Raw genomic sequence first — 14,104 nt, forward strand, 5'->3', positions numbered from 1 at the left:
ATAATCCGCAGATTTCCATTTGGTGTCAGTATCTGCGTTAGCGCGCATGAGCTGTACCATTCTGTGTCTGTAAGTGGATTATCTAAAAGCCCGTCCCATCTTCCCTTAGCCTTGAGTGTGTGTCCCGCTATTTCGGATTGTGCAGCAGTGTACAGCCGGGACACCAAGTGAGAGAGGTCCTTTGTAGTGATCAGCATTTGCAAAGGGGCAAGGGTTTCTGGCTCTGCTGGGAATGATGGGTAGTGTTCTCGTAATGCCCTCGTCAGTCTGTAGTATGTGAATCTAAACATGGGGGTCTGGTTTTGGATATAAGTCAAGTCGTCAATGTCCACAAATTTGCCTTCTCGAAACATATCACCCAATTTGTCGATCCCAACTCTGTGCAGCAGAGACATCCCCACTTTTTCGTTAGTGACTGATAAAGCCTGGTGGTTCCGTAGCGGCATGTCCGGTGCATATAAAGGGGTTTTGTGAGCCAATTGCCCTAGTTTGTGCCATGCTTTGATTGTTGTGTCTACAGTATTGATATCTTTCATGTGAAGCGGCGGTCTTTTGTGCGACAATATCGCAGCTAGGGGGACAGGATGGGCATCTCCCTCCTCAATGGCCACGTGAGTGATATAGGGGACCTCGTGGTACCAATAAGCTGCGTACTGCGCCTGAGCACAGAGGTAATATAGTAGAAAATCAGGCACCCCGAATCCGCCCTGCGCAATCGGGAGTGTTAGTGTCTGTAGATCAATACGGGCTTGTTTACCCGCCCATATCAATGTTAGAACCAAGGACTTTATGCGCCGGAAGATCTCTTGTGGAGGTGTAATAGGTATGTTATTAAAGAGATATAATAGCTTGGGCAAAATGTTCATTTTGACGATCGCTATTCGATCAGCTATAGATAATGGTAGGTGGATCCAGCGACGGACCTTGTCTTCCAGTCTGGAAAGTGCCACACCGTAGTTCGCGCGCATGACTTCGTCAGGGTCCCTGTGGAACATGACCCCCAGGTAGCGGATCGGGTCTTGCTGCCATTCTAGTGGATAGTCCACTTCAAATGAATCGGTGGCGTCAGTGAGAGGAATGAGTGAGGACTTGGACCAATTAATCGCTAACCCCGAGTGGCCCCCAAATCGGATGTACTCCCGAAGTAGCGGGTTCAGATGTACTACCGGGTCTCGTACGTACAGCAGCATATCGTCTGCGTATAGCGATATATGCAGCGGCCTGGACACAAATTGCAATGCCGATTCCTTGTAATTTTGACGCACTATGCACGCTAGTGGTTCTAACGCCAAAGCGAAGAGCAGAGGTGACAGGGGGCAGCCCTGCCTCGTTCCTCGTCCAATATCGAAAGGATCTGATACATAGCCATTGATTCGGACCCTCGCACTCGGTTTAGTATACAATAAGGAGATCCATTGGACAAATCGTTTTGGGAAGCCCATTCTGTTGAGGACCAGCAGCATATAGCGCCATTCAATGGAATCGAACGCTTTTGCAGCGTCGAGCATTACAGCCACCGCCCTAACCGAGGGCTTCAGGTAGTGTGCTAGAGCAAACAGGGATCTGGTATTGTGTGAGGTGGATCTAGTGGGAACAAATCCCGCCTGGTCCGGCAGCACCAGTCGTGTCATCAGAGGGGTTAACCTAACAGCTAGTAGTTTCGCTAGTACTTTCGAGTCCACGTTTATGAGGGATAGGGGCCTGTAGGAATCGCAGTTTTCAGGATCTTTAGATGGTTTGAGGAGTGCTATTACCATTGCCTCTCGTAACGTGGGAGGGAGTAACCCATTATCAAAGGAAGCACCATACATATCCACCAAGTATGGGGCAATTATATCCACAAATTTTTTATAGAATTCGGACGTGTACCCGTCGGGACCTGGCGCCTTTCCATTGGGGAGCGAGGCGATCACCTCAGTGACTTCCTCTACTGTGATTGGCCGAGCTAGATATTCCCTGTGGGCGTCCGACAGCCAGCCAATTGCCACATCATGTAGATAGTCGTACGTTTCCTCTGTTGTAGCTGTGGGTTGAGATTGGTACAGTGCACTATAGGAGTCCACAAAACAGTTCACTATGTCTGTTGAATGTGTTCGGAGCATGCCATCCCTCGATTTGACGCGGAGTATCGCCGTTTGTCCCCGCCCCTCACAAATTTTACGCGCTAGCACACTTCCTGGTCTACCCCCTTCGCCAAAAGCCCTGGCCACATGTTTGCGATCTAGGTATTTGAGTTCTGACGCTAGGAAGTCAGCATGTTCGGTGTGTAAGTCGCGCAGCTTGGGTAATAGCAATACGTCCTGTGTTTTTTCGTACTGCAGTTCTAGGTCTCTCATGTGACGTTCGCAGCGGCGAATTTGGCCCCTGATGTCTTTGAGTACTCCTATGGTAGTGCTGATGCAGAAGCCTCTCAACGTGGCCTTAAAGGCTTCCCAGAGGAGACATGGGTCATCAGTAGTTTGAGCATTATTAGCAAAGTAGTCTTTGATTGCCGTAGTCACTGCGTCAACATATATTGGGTCTGTGAGGGCTTGGGAGTTGAATCGCCATTGAAAGGGGGGGGGGGTGTAATGTGGGATATCCAGCTGCAATAGCACCGGGTTGTGGTCTGACAATGTGCGTGGTAGCACCTGCACCTTACTTGCCCACAGAGCTACGTCCTTAGAGCCCAACCAATAGTCCAGTCTGGACCAACTATTGTGAGATGCGGTGATGTGTGTAGCGCCTGGGTCGTCCGTGTGGTGCAGTCTCCAGATATCCGCTAGCGCCAAGTCCTCCAACATGTGGCCCACCATTTGCCTCGACTGTTTGTGCTGTTCCACTGATTGTAAAGAGCGGTCCAGACCATCCTGTAGTGTTACATTCCAGTCCCCCCCGCATAATATGTGCGTGCAAGCATGTGTCTGTAAGTGACCCCAAACTTCACGGTAGAATTCCGGTGCGTCAATATTCGGGCCGTACACATTAAGGAGTGTTATGTGTTGGCCCCGCAGTGTACCCGTCTCCAGCACATATCTGCCAGTGGGGTCCTGTAGTACGTGCTTCTCCTCAAAGTCGATCCCTTTCTTGATCAATATTATCACCCCCCTTGAGTAAGATGAGTATGAGGCTCTGTAGGATGAACTTGCCCACCTCGCCCCCAATGTAGCGTGAGTGTTCGGCGCTAGATGTGATTCTTGCAGGAAAGCTATATCAATATTCCATCTAGTGAGGCTAGCAAATACCTGTCTGATTTTCTGAGGGCGCGAGAGTCCGCGCACATTCCAAGTAAGAACGTTCAAACCGTTACTGCCTTTACTTCTAGAACCTGTGGTCCTCAAATGATACACTACCACTCATACCTGCTCTCCCCAATAACACACCCGGATCCCGGCCCCATCCATCAAAGCGATCGTAAGTTGCATTCACAACACTTCTCAGTGTAAATCCAAATAATGTGTACATGTGTGATACTCTCGGTCTTCTTAAACAGTCAAACACCCCCCCCTCCCTCATCCCGCCCACTCCAGCATCCCCAACCTGCCGAAGCCATATCCCTTCAGAGCACATTCCCCTCAACCATTTAAACAACAACTTGGTGCTCATATCAAAACTGGTGTCGGGTATTACCCTCGTGGAGGACCGCCAGTGGCACACCTCTACACCCGGTGTACAGGTGCGGGCGATACTAGTAAGAATCGAAATAGTCGCAATGTATGTGTCCATTAAACCATTGGCCCTCCGACCCACCCACATCCCACACCCAGATGCAGGTAGTGGAGCTGACATCAACGAGATGTAGCCATTCTGTGCAACGAACAGACGCCAGTGGAAGGGATGAGACCCAGTAACGCCAAAGTACAACACCCCCCCCACATCGCCATGGTCTGGTCACATATAGTACGGTAATCATCAACTCGCAGAGGCTATGCATCTACATTTGTCCATGCCCTGCAACGTGAAACGCGTCTCAGTGTTCAATGGTTTACCACCACCTTCGCTGTCCCACTGCAGTCTAAAGCATCTGCGAGCATACTACATATTACAGGCCCTGATCCGGCTTAACAGTGGCGGCATTATTGTCAGTTTCAATCGGCCTCGTAACCAGTTATCCAGCGGGGAAGCGCAGTATCAGTGTTCAGCCAACTGCCTCCAACACAGTGCAATACAGTATTGCGTTATATTCACTTCCCCTCTGCCGATCACCACCCTGTCGCTGGACAATGTCAAATGCAACACCACCATCTCACCTTCAATAGACTCATGACAGCCAGGCCTGCTCAATCCAGCCGAGGACGATTCCGCACCCGGCCTTTGCATACATTCGTGCAGTCAGTCTTACCATTGTTCGACGATGGACATTACCGGCTGCATCAGTCCGAGTCTCTGTTCTGATCGTTCCGGGATTCGGACCTCGCCTCACGCTGTATCTTCTTGACAAATTCAAGAGCTGCTTTTGGTGTCGCCAGAACGATCGTCTGTTCCTTCCACACCACTCGAAGTCGCGCAGGATATAACATAGAATATGCAACGTTTGACTCTCGTAGTTTAGCCTTCACTGCGGTGTACTCCTTACGTGCTTGCTGTACGGCGACTGTGTGATCAGGATAAAACTCCAGCGTGTTTCCTTGATGATTGATTGTGCCCTTCTCCCTTGCCAGCCGGAGGATCGCGTCCCTGTCACGGTAGTTTAAGATCCGCGCCACAATCGGCCTGGGCTTAGCGCCGGGTGGTGGCTTGGGCCCCAACGACCTATGGGCTCGTTCCACTATGAAGATCTGCGACAGGGCCTCCGCTCCAAAAATATCCCTACATAGACCTTCTATGTATTGCTCCATGCGCCCCGTGTTGGTCGATTCCGGCAGGCCTGCGATACGCACGTTGTTGCGCCTCGAGCGCGCTTCCAAATCCTCCTCCTTCGCCTTTATGACCTCCAGAATGCGTTCCATGCCCGCGCATTTAGTGGTGGATGTTCGCGCTTCATCTTCAACTGCTGATATCCTCGTTTCGGCCTCGTCCAACCGTTCGCCATGTTTTTCTTGGCGGGCAGCCATGCCATCCATCCTGCACGTCAGATTATCCAGCTTGCCATTTATGTCCTGCAGATTCGATTGAATCGCCAGTAAAATCTTCTCCATGTTGGTAGTTGGCGGTGAGTCTGAAGATCCTCCGGCCTCCGCCATGTCGTCTGTAGGTTTAGTCGCTTTCCGGTTGTCGAAGGTAAGTTTCGGTTGCTGTCTATCAGGTTTACCCATTGCGGTCGACGGTGAATGCACCTTCCGAACCGTGGGTCCAGACGCCCTCGTTACCCTGGCCGTCGCCGCCGTTTTTCCTCGTTAGCGGTGGCCTGCAGCTGCTCGTGGGTCAAGTCCGCTTCAAATAGGGCCACTCGCCGTTGACTCCCACCAGCGTGTAGGGGGTAGGTATGTGGGCGTGGACTGGTCACCCCAGCTTTGCCTCGAAGTGTGGTGGATGGGCTCGCTCTTGGCTTGGGGGGGGCATTCTTTTTCAATCAGCCCTGCAGATAAGACTACACCTCGTTATCTGCCCGTCACGTGGGCGCGCTCTCTCCCGCTGGTCAGTGCAATTGGTAGCAGAACGTCTGTGTTATGTCTTATGACCTGATTGTCCCCCGGCTGTGAGTACAGCAAGCCGAGTGTCTGACCGCCGAAGTTAGACTGCCGAGCCCGCCTTTCCAGCAACGGTCGCCGCCATCTTGTCAGGCATCCAGCCGGAGCACTGTCGAGCACCGCCGGTAAATGCTGGGGACAAAGACAGCGCAATTCAGTCCAGTCAGTCCTGGCAGCATGCGCTCACCTCCGGTAACGTTCTCTTGGATGCCTGGATAGTCCGCTGTTGTTAACGCTTTCGCCCATAGCGTTTCTGTCTGTAAACGTCGGCCATATTGTCAGGCAGTCCGACGCTCGCCGCGATGTTCTCGGTATTTGTCAGCACAGCGGGGGCAGAATCCTCTGTTGCACAGGTCCGACGCTGCTCCACACCTTCCCACACCAGTACATGGTCGCGCAGCGTGGGTCGGCAGGGTTTGGCGCCAATGGATCACATCATTCGGGATCGCCCGGCGGAGCTGCAGTTCAGGCAGCCATTCCGCTGTGCGCCCCCTAGCGCCTTCCAATATGTAAAACATATTTAAACTTTACAGAAACACATAATCACTGGATGTTGTCATCAGTGATGTCATTTGAGATGTCATCAGTGATGTCATCAGTGATGTCACTGACCATGTCATGAATGATGTAATATGTGACATCATCAGCAGTGGATTGCGGGTGCACGATATATAGTTAGTGCAACTAACTATATATGGAATTTCAATGGTTTTGTGTGAGTAAAATAAGGTTTTCTAAATGCTAATTCCTAACTATATATGGTCTATAACCTATGGTTTTTTCAGTGAATATATATATATATATATATATAGATATAGATATATAGATATAGATATAGATAGATATAGATATATATATATATATATTTATATATATACACACCAGGTTCCTCTCCAGGAAAAAGTTGAGTCGCTCACCTTCCTTGATATTTAAAAGCATTAATTTGCAGCTTGCAGTTGTAAAATTTCCTAGTGCATTTCGGTCACCACTGTTACCTTTATCAAAGGACACCACGGCAAGTTCAGGTACAGCAGCTGCCTCAGCACACTTGTTATTTATGAGGGTATCTGCCCTCTGGTGGTCGCCTTACAGGGCAGGCTCTCCCTCAAGGTGTGCTGGTATCAGTAGTTCGCTGTTACCTTCACAGAATAGTCCATGTCGTGTTTTTCATGCTGCAAGTGAATTTTCACCAAATCCCCGCACGCCTCTTTCAGGCTGTAGGGGACCTTTTCCAAAGTCTAGTCCTTGGAGGCTGCTCGACTGCCCTTGAAGCTTTCGCACGCATCTGGGTTTGGTCCAAGGGCGGGCAGTATTCAGCGCTCTTCGATGGGGGAGCGTGACTCGAGGCGGGACCAAGCCTCATTACATACACCAGGTTCCTCTCCAGGAGAAAAAGTTGAGTCGCTCACCTTCCGTGATATTTAAAAGCATTTATTTGCAGCTTGCAGTTGTAAAATTTCCTAATGCATTTCGGTCACCACTGTGACCTTTATCAAAGGACAGCACGGCAAGTTCAGGTACAGCAGCTGCCTCAGCACACTTGTTATTTATGAGGATATATGCCCTCTGGTGGTCGCCTCGCAGAGCTGGCTTTCCCTCAAGGTGTGCTGGTATCAGTAGTTCGCTGTTACCTTCACAGAATAGTCCATGTCGTGTTTTTCATGCTGCAAGTGAATTTTCACGAAATCTATATATATGTGCTCACTTTCCACCTCCTATCCGGTGCACCCGCAGGCGGGTGCGGTTACCGGCCGTGGACAGCCGCTTTATCTCGCGCTCAATTTCTTCGTTATTTCCAAGAAGAAAACCGCACTCAGGGGAGAGCTTTACAACAGGCTTCTTTATTTTCATGCAAACAAACGTGTTTTAGCTTCAAGCCTTCGTCGGTGTTCATGACACCACTGACGTGACAGACTAATAAAGTTTCTTAGTCTAGTGGCAATCAAAAAGGGACCACAACCCTATTGTAAGCAGTGAACACCATCTTGGAGTGTGCAATGTCCATTACACGTAACACTCACTCACCTAAAGCATATAGCAATTAAAAAAAAGCCACAACATTATTTAGCCATAAATCGGCATAGTCTTGGCCCCATAAAATCACATATTTACATATGGTATAACAGCTTATACATGTATACCATTACATTAGATCAAGCCGTGAATCGGCTTAGGTCCCGTATACGAGAGCCACTATCCTACTGAATATACAACTTCTGCAAAACCACAATTTCATCAAATTCACAAATTGAATACAAATTGAACTACAGTCAAAATCAACAAATCATAACATAACAGTTCATCCGGCATACACAAATTTACATATAGCACCTGCAATTACCCATAGATCTTATCGACCTGCTCTAGTCAGTGCAGTGTCATAACAGAGACAATATCTACTTTACATTTACTGGGATACCTGACAAATCATACTAATTCCCCAAATGCACTGTCAGCTCTTCTCCACTATTCAAACCCTTGGGAAATTTGGTCGACAAGTCGATGATATATCTCAACTTTAATCGTCGTAATTTCCATATACGGTCCCCCCCTCTGATGTTACCAGGGACACAGTCTAATCAAAAATACTGTAACTTTTTCCTGTCCTTATCATGGAACTCTGCAAAATGCCGGGCAACCGGGTAGGCAGGATCTGCCTTGTCGATAGCCCGCAGATGCTCCAGGATTCTAATTTTCAACTGATGAATAGTGCTCCCTATGTAGCGTAAGCCACATGGGCAGACCAAACAGTATACAGCAAACGAAGTGCTGCTGATGGAGCGAGATTTAGAAATATATTTATTTCAGCTCGCAAAGTCAAACTTCAATAATGTTTAATAAAACTAATGTTTGCATGTATGTTATTAAACCAACCTAGAATAAAAGTTGCACACACCAACATAAGGGTTTAACATTATGTGCTCTATGTTGCAGCAAGTACGTTTTAAAAATAATTAACTAACCTTGTTTGTTTGTCTATTGTCTTATTAATTGCGGCAGTTCAATTAATTGTATGTGCCTATTTTATGTATGCTTTTGTCTATGTGGTGTCTTTTTAAATTTACAGGTGCATAAAGAATCCTGCTGGACTAAGTGAAGAATGGTAGATATAAATGCTGCTTTATTTGTTTGCTTCAGCTAGGTAATTTAGACTAATGGGTTAATCATTAGCAATGGTGGGTGGCAACAGAACGAACTGTATTTCTTGCATTAATTACTGTTTTATGTTTGTTTATATAATAGTTTTACAAATGAAGCTTAGAGATCGCTGCAGAAAAATAGTGCACTTTTAAAAAAGTGACGCAAGAAAAAGGTGGCGCAGAAAAATGACGCTTTCTGAAAAGAGGCCTGTTGATGAAAATGCCACAAGAGAAAATAATTCTGAAAGAGATGAAAAGCCTATGAGCTTTTATTTTGAAAGGTTTTGGAAAGAACTGCTAAAAGTGACTCTGTGGAGAGGTTTGTAAACGTGCCACGGGAGCTCAGAACGAATAGGCTCAAGGTTGGAAGGAAGAGACGTGATAGATTTTGCATTGCTTGAACTTCTTTCGCTACAAAATGGAACAGCCTGAGGAAGTGCTGCCAAGACTTCGTGTATGAACAACGGACTAGTGAATAACCCGGTCATGAGGAAGAAGATGTCATATTTTACTGTGGCATGAGGTGTCTCAGCCAATGGAGAGCTAGTATTCATCTGTTGGAATGTGAAAAATAGTTAGCTCAGCTTATTTTAGGGTATAAGAATCAGCTCAAACAGCTGACATTTGGCTTGCGCTCGAGATTCCTGAGGGACGTGTTATGCTGATGGACAACATATGTAAGGAAAGGAGCTTTTTATTAAATACTTTATTTCTAGGTGATGAGGGTAGAGACAGAGAGATAGTTAGGGTTTGGAAATGCTTAATTTTACTTATTTCTGCTAATGAATAATAATTCTTGTATTATGCTGTCTTTATTAATTCTGAATAAATCTCTCTTTATGACATTTTCTAATGCTTGTTTAATAAAATTCCAAAACCTGAGCTCTTCTAAATATGTTTAAATAAACTTTCTAAATGACAAGCTGGTCTTGATTATTGTGGATAGTTTAAAACAACATATATAGATCTTATCGCCTCATGATATGGGCCTAGTTATGTATGGTAAATTTAGTGGTAGTAGATAGAGTCATTTATGCAAAATTTTGGTGAGAGCGCTGGATCAATTTCCTGGTAGCAATCGGACGGTTATATGTTGTTTTGACATACATGTTACATGCATGACACATATATGTTGGTATATTCATAGGATAAATGTCTAACATATGTTGAATTAGTGATTTTGTCAGTTTGTTTAATGTAAGGGATTTTTCCAGCAGTGTGAAAATTCCCAGATTAGTCATGGCTAGATTAGTGTAACGCTGTGATCAGGACGCTGATATGTTAGCAGGTTACACAAGTACATTTGTTCTGCTTCTAAAGGTGATATCGCCGCATATCATCGTGTTGTGGACGGACAACACATGTTAGGGATATAGGTGTGAATGTATGCATAGTGAGGATTGTCTAAGAAATTTGAGCAGCATGAGTATAGGGACAATGAGCCCGTTCTAAAACTCACTGTGAAAAGAGTAATAGAATATATTCAAACTTTTTCTAACGGTGCATGTTATCTATAAGCAGGTGAGAGTCCTGCAAAGATTTCATGTATGTATGTTTTAGGGTTTTCCTGTTTGAAAGTGCGTGAATGCTCTGTAATGTCAATTGAGTTGAATTTGAATTGCTAAATGTACCTGCATTCAACTGAAACACTTTTGATTATTACCTGTTAGAAGGATAGGGTAAGAATTGCTCTATTGGCGATTGAGATTATTCTGTGAGAATAGCGCCGTCTATTCCAAGATGAGAATACTTGAACGAATGTATAAAAACTATCCTTTTTAGAGAAGCAGGCAGATGAGTTTGTTTTATGTAATTACTAAATTGTACCAAAAGTAATTTTAAGGTACTTAGGAACGTTCAAGATAAAGTCTGTGCTATTTAAAGACTTTATAAGATACTGTTTAAATACACTTAAAAGTATTACGCGCTAATAAAAATCAATTTTTAAGCATTACGATCGAAATTGTGAAGGAGGGGCCGATTTTAGGAGCGAGAGCGTGTGGGGAGAGCCTGAAGCCGCAGCGGCTGTCTGCGTCAGAACCGCCGTGCTCGGATTGGCTGGAGCGTCTGGTTCGTCAGAGCAAAGCCGCGCTCTGATTGGCTGGGGCGTCGTGTAAATCAGCGCTGGAATTCGCTGAAGAGCGTTTCAAGTGTTAAGAAGGGGTCGCGCGTGATTGGTTGATGCGCGCCACCATAATCATCCAAATTGTTCAGAAAATTAAATTGTCTCCGCTTTGATTTGCTTTCTCGCTAGCAATAGCTGCGAGTATTAAAGCTGATGTAGAAATAGCTGGCGAGCATAGAATAATGTATTATGAGCTCAACTCATTTTGAAAAAGAAAAGTTGAACACGGAGAAACTAAAAACAGCTGCGGCCGTGTGTGTCAGAGCCGCCGCGCTCTGATTGGTAGAATTTGTCCCGCGCGTCATAAATAGAGCCGCGCTCCGATTGGCTAAGGTGACCTTAGTGTCATAAGAAAAGCTACGCTGTGATTCACTGACAGCGTTTTCTGTGTTTAGAGTGATTACGTTCCAATTGAATAATGCGTGTCACTGAATGCCGAAATTTTATTAAAATTTAGTAAGTGACTACAAGTTAATTACATATTAAAGAGTATATCATAGTGGATTGACTGTCTGTATGGTCTGACCCCAATACATAGCAGGAATACACTTGAACATAAAATTAAGCCCTCGCTTTAGTTTCCCTCGCTATAATCGCGCTGTTGTTTAAAAGAAGAAGCGTGTAAAGGCTTATGCGTGTGGCAAGCATTTTGTAAAGGAGGGGGCTGCTTGGAGCGTAAGGGGAGAGCTGCCAGCTGCAGCAGCTGTCTACGTCACAGCCGCCACGCTCTCATTGGTCAAGGTGCCGCAGCATCATAGCAGGGCCGCGCCCTGATTGGTTAGAGTGTCGCAGCATCAGAACAAAGCTGCGCTGAAATTCGCTGACAGCGTTTTAATGTTTAAAAGTGGTTGCCTATAATATTAATATTTTGCAAGTGCCCCAAAGTTTAGTAAATATTAAAGAACAAATAATCAACTGACACACTTGATTATAGAAATAAGTCCCCGCTTTGGTTTCTTTCCTAACCGCGCTATTGTTTTATAAAGTAAAGGCGCGTTACAACTAATGCGTATAAAGAACGTTGAGCATTGTATTTCAATCACATAATCTTTTAAAAAGAGACTGTTTAGAGCGCGAGGGAAGATTGCAGGGCAGTGTAGGTCATGGCAAAGCAGTGATGTGATTGGAGGAGGTATTCAAAATAGAGCTCTGATTGGCTGGGAGGACCGGCGAATCACAGCGAGGCCGCGTTGTGATAAATTAAGAATTTAAATTTGTCTCTGTTTATTTCCTTCGTTGCCGCGCTATTGTTTTCGTGTCACAGCTGATGTGTGACGAGCGCGTGAGAAAGAGAGAGACTGTCAGTGGAAACACTTGCTCGCCGCGCTATTGTTTTGAAGGGGAAGTTTGTCAGGGCTGATGTTTGGGTGAAGGGGAGGAAGACTATAGCGGTGGTGGTGTGTGTCATAACAAAAGCCGCGCTGTGGTTAGTTGAGCATCACAGGAGCAGTGCTTTGATTGGCTGGAGTGTTGCTTGGAGCGCTGTGGTTGGCTGAGCGTTGTGGCGGCTGCGCTGATTAGCCCGGACGTTTGTTGTGATCCGAGTGTTTGGGCTTTAAATTATTTAACGCTGCTAGTGTCTAGAGTTTCTTTAAGAAACTGTTTTAACATTAGTTTCCTTAGCGCTGGTGCCCAGAGCTTTGTTTTAAAGGGGAGTGAGTCGTAGGGGTGTGATATTGTCACACTGAATGTTGCGCGCTGTGTCTTGTGCTAGGGAGGGGCTGAGCACGGAGAGCTAAAAGCTACATAGATTTGCATGCATCATAGCCATCACGCTATAATAGGCTGAAGCATTATAGTGGCTGCAATAGTATTGGCAGTAATTGAAATAAAGAATTTAAAGATTTTTTTTAGGGTATGTGGGTCAGAAGAAAGTAGATTTGAGCTAAAACTATTGGGGTCTAAAGGTTTTTGCAGCAAGACATTTTATTTAAATTAAAGGCAAACAGATCAAGTTTTCTTTTTCCACAGCTGTTGATGCAGAAAGGTGTGTAAGTGCAAATAAATACATTTTAAACATACCCAATCACATTTAGGTGTTTTGTTGTTGCAAATTGAATACTTTATATTGCTGTTTTTGCAAATTAATGTTTTTCGTTCCAGGTTTATTAAAATTAGTGATGCAGGTAAATTAGGAGATATATTAAATTGACCAAGTTATAAGGTTTTTCTACACCTAATATTGTTAAATTAATTAATTAATTGATCAGCAAACGCTATAAGGCCAATTAAGTGAATACATTTACCTATTATAATTATATTTAACTATTTTTAACATGGATAACAATTTTCTAAAGAAAAAGAAAATGATTTCTTGGTATCAGAAAATGAAAAAGGTTGTTGCTAAATGTGAGAGTAAATTAATGATTCCCAAATTAGCAAAAATAAATAATAAAAGTATCAGAGTAGAAAAATTTGATCAGTGTAAAAATGATGTTGTAAATAAAGATCAGGACAGAAATTCAAAAAGACCTCCAGAACAGATTAATGTAACGCCAAAAGTCCCAGTTCAGATTAATAGAGTCCCAGCTCAGACTTCTTCTCAAAATGACGCGACAGAAAAGCATGATGAAATGCCTAGTAGTTCTGGAATTAATATTCCTGATTATGTGAATTCTACATATGATTTAAAACAGTCAACGAAATATATGGAAGAAGTGACAGTCCCTGTGCTTGGAAAAGATGAAATTAATTGTACAGTTTTAACAGTCCCATTAAATTCTGAAATTTAAAATTTTATTGAAAAACTTTATTCTAATGGCCCTGAAATTGAACCAGTAATGATTCAAACTGAGCAAGAAAGAGTGATGACTCCAGTTCTAGCTAGTGAAAAGTCTGATATTGATCTGATTGATTTGACACAGTCTGATGAGTCAAAATTATGGTCAAAGGAAAAGGAGATTGAGATAAATGAGCTAAATAAACAGCTACAAATACAGCGACAGGTAATGAATCAGCAGAATGAGATGGCTTCACCGCCATTGCAAAATTATGTTAATAAGCAGGCAGACAAAACAGATACAGGATTAAATAAAGAACAGGAAAACAGTCCACAAAGAATAAATGTACTCCCAGTATCCTGGAATGAATTTGATGGTTCTTTTAGTGAAGACATCCAAGCAATAGATGAAATTGATCAACAGATTGAAACAAATTTGACAAATGATGATGAATGTCAGGATGTATTAGAATTTCACAAAAAGCCCGGACAGGACATTAAAGATGTTACT

General features: G+C 44.5%; 1 protein-coding gene across 1 annotated transcript in view; it reads right to left on the minus strand.

The window, feature by feature from the left end:
- LOC144753103 (zinc finger protein RFP-like) overlaps positions 1–14,104 on the minus strand; it is a 136,578-nt gene that overhangs the window by 37,928 nt on the left and 84,546 nt on the right. The gene's annotated exons all lie outside the window — the stretch shown is intronic.

This window comes from Lissotriton helveticus, chromosome 5_1, assembly GCF_964261635.1.
Source record: "Lissotriton helveticus chromosome 5_1, aLisHel1.1, whole genome shotgun sequence".
Taxonomy (NCBI): domain Eukaryota; kingdom Metazoa; phylum Chordata; class Amphibia; order Caudata; family Salamandridae; genus Lissotriton; species Lissotriton helveticus.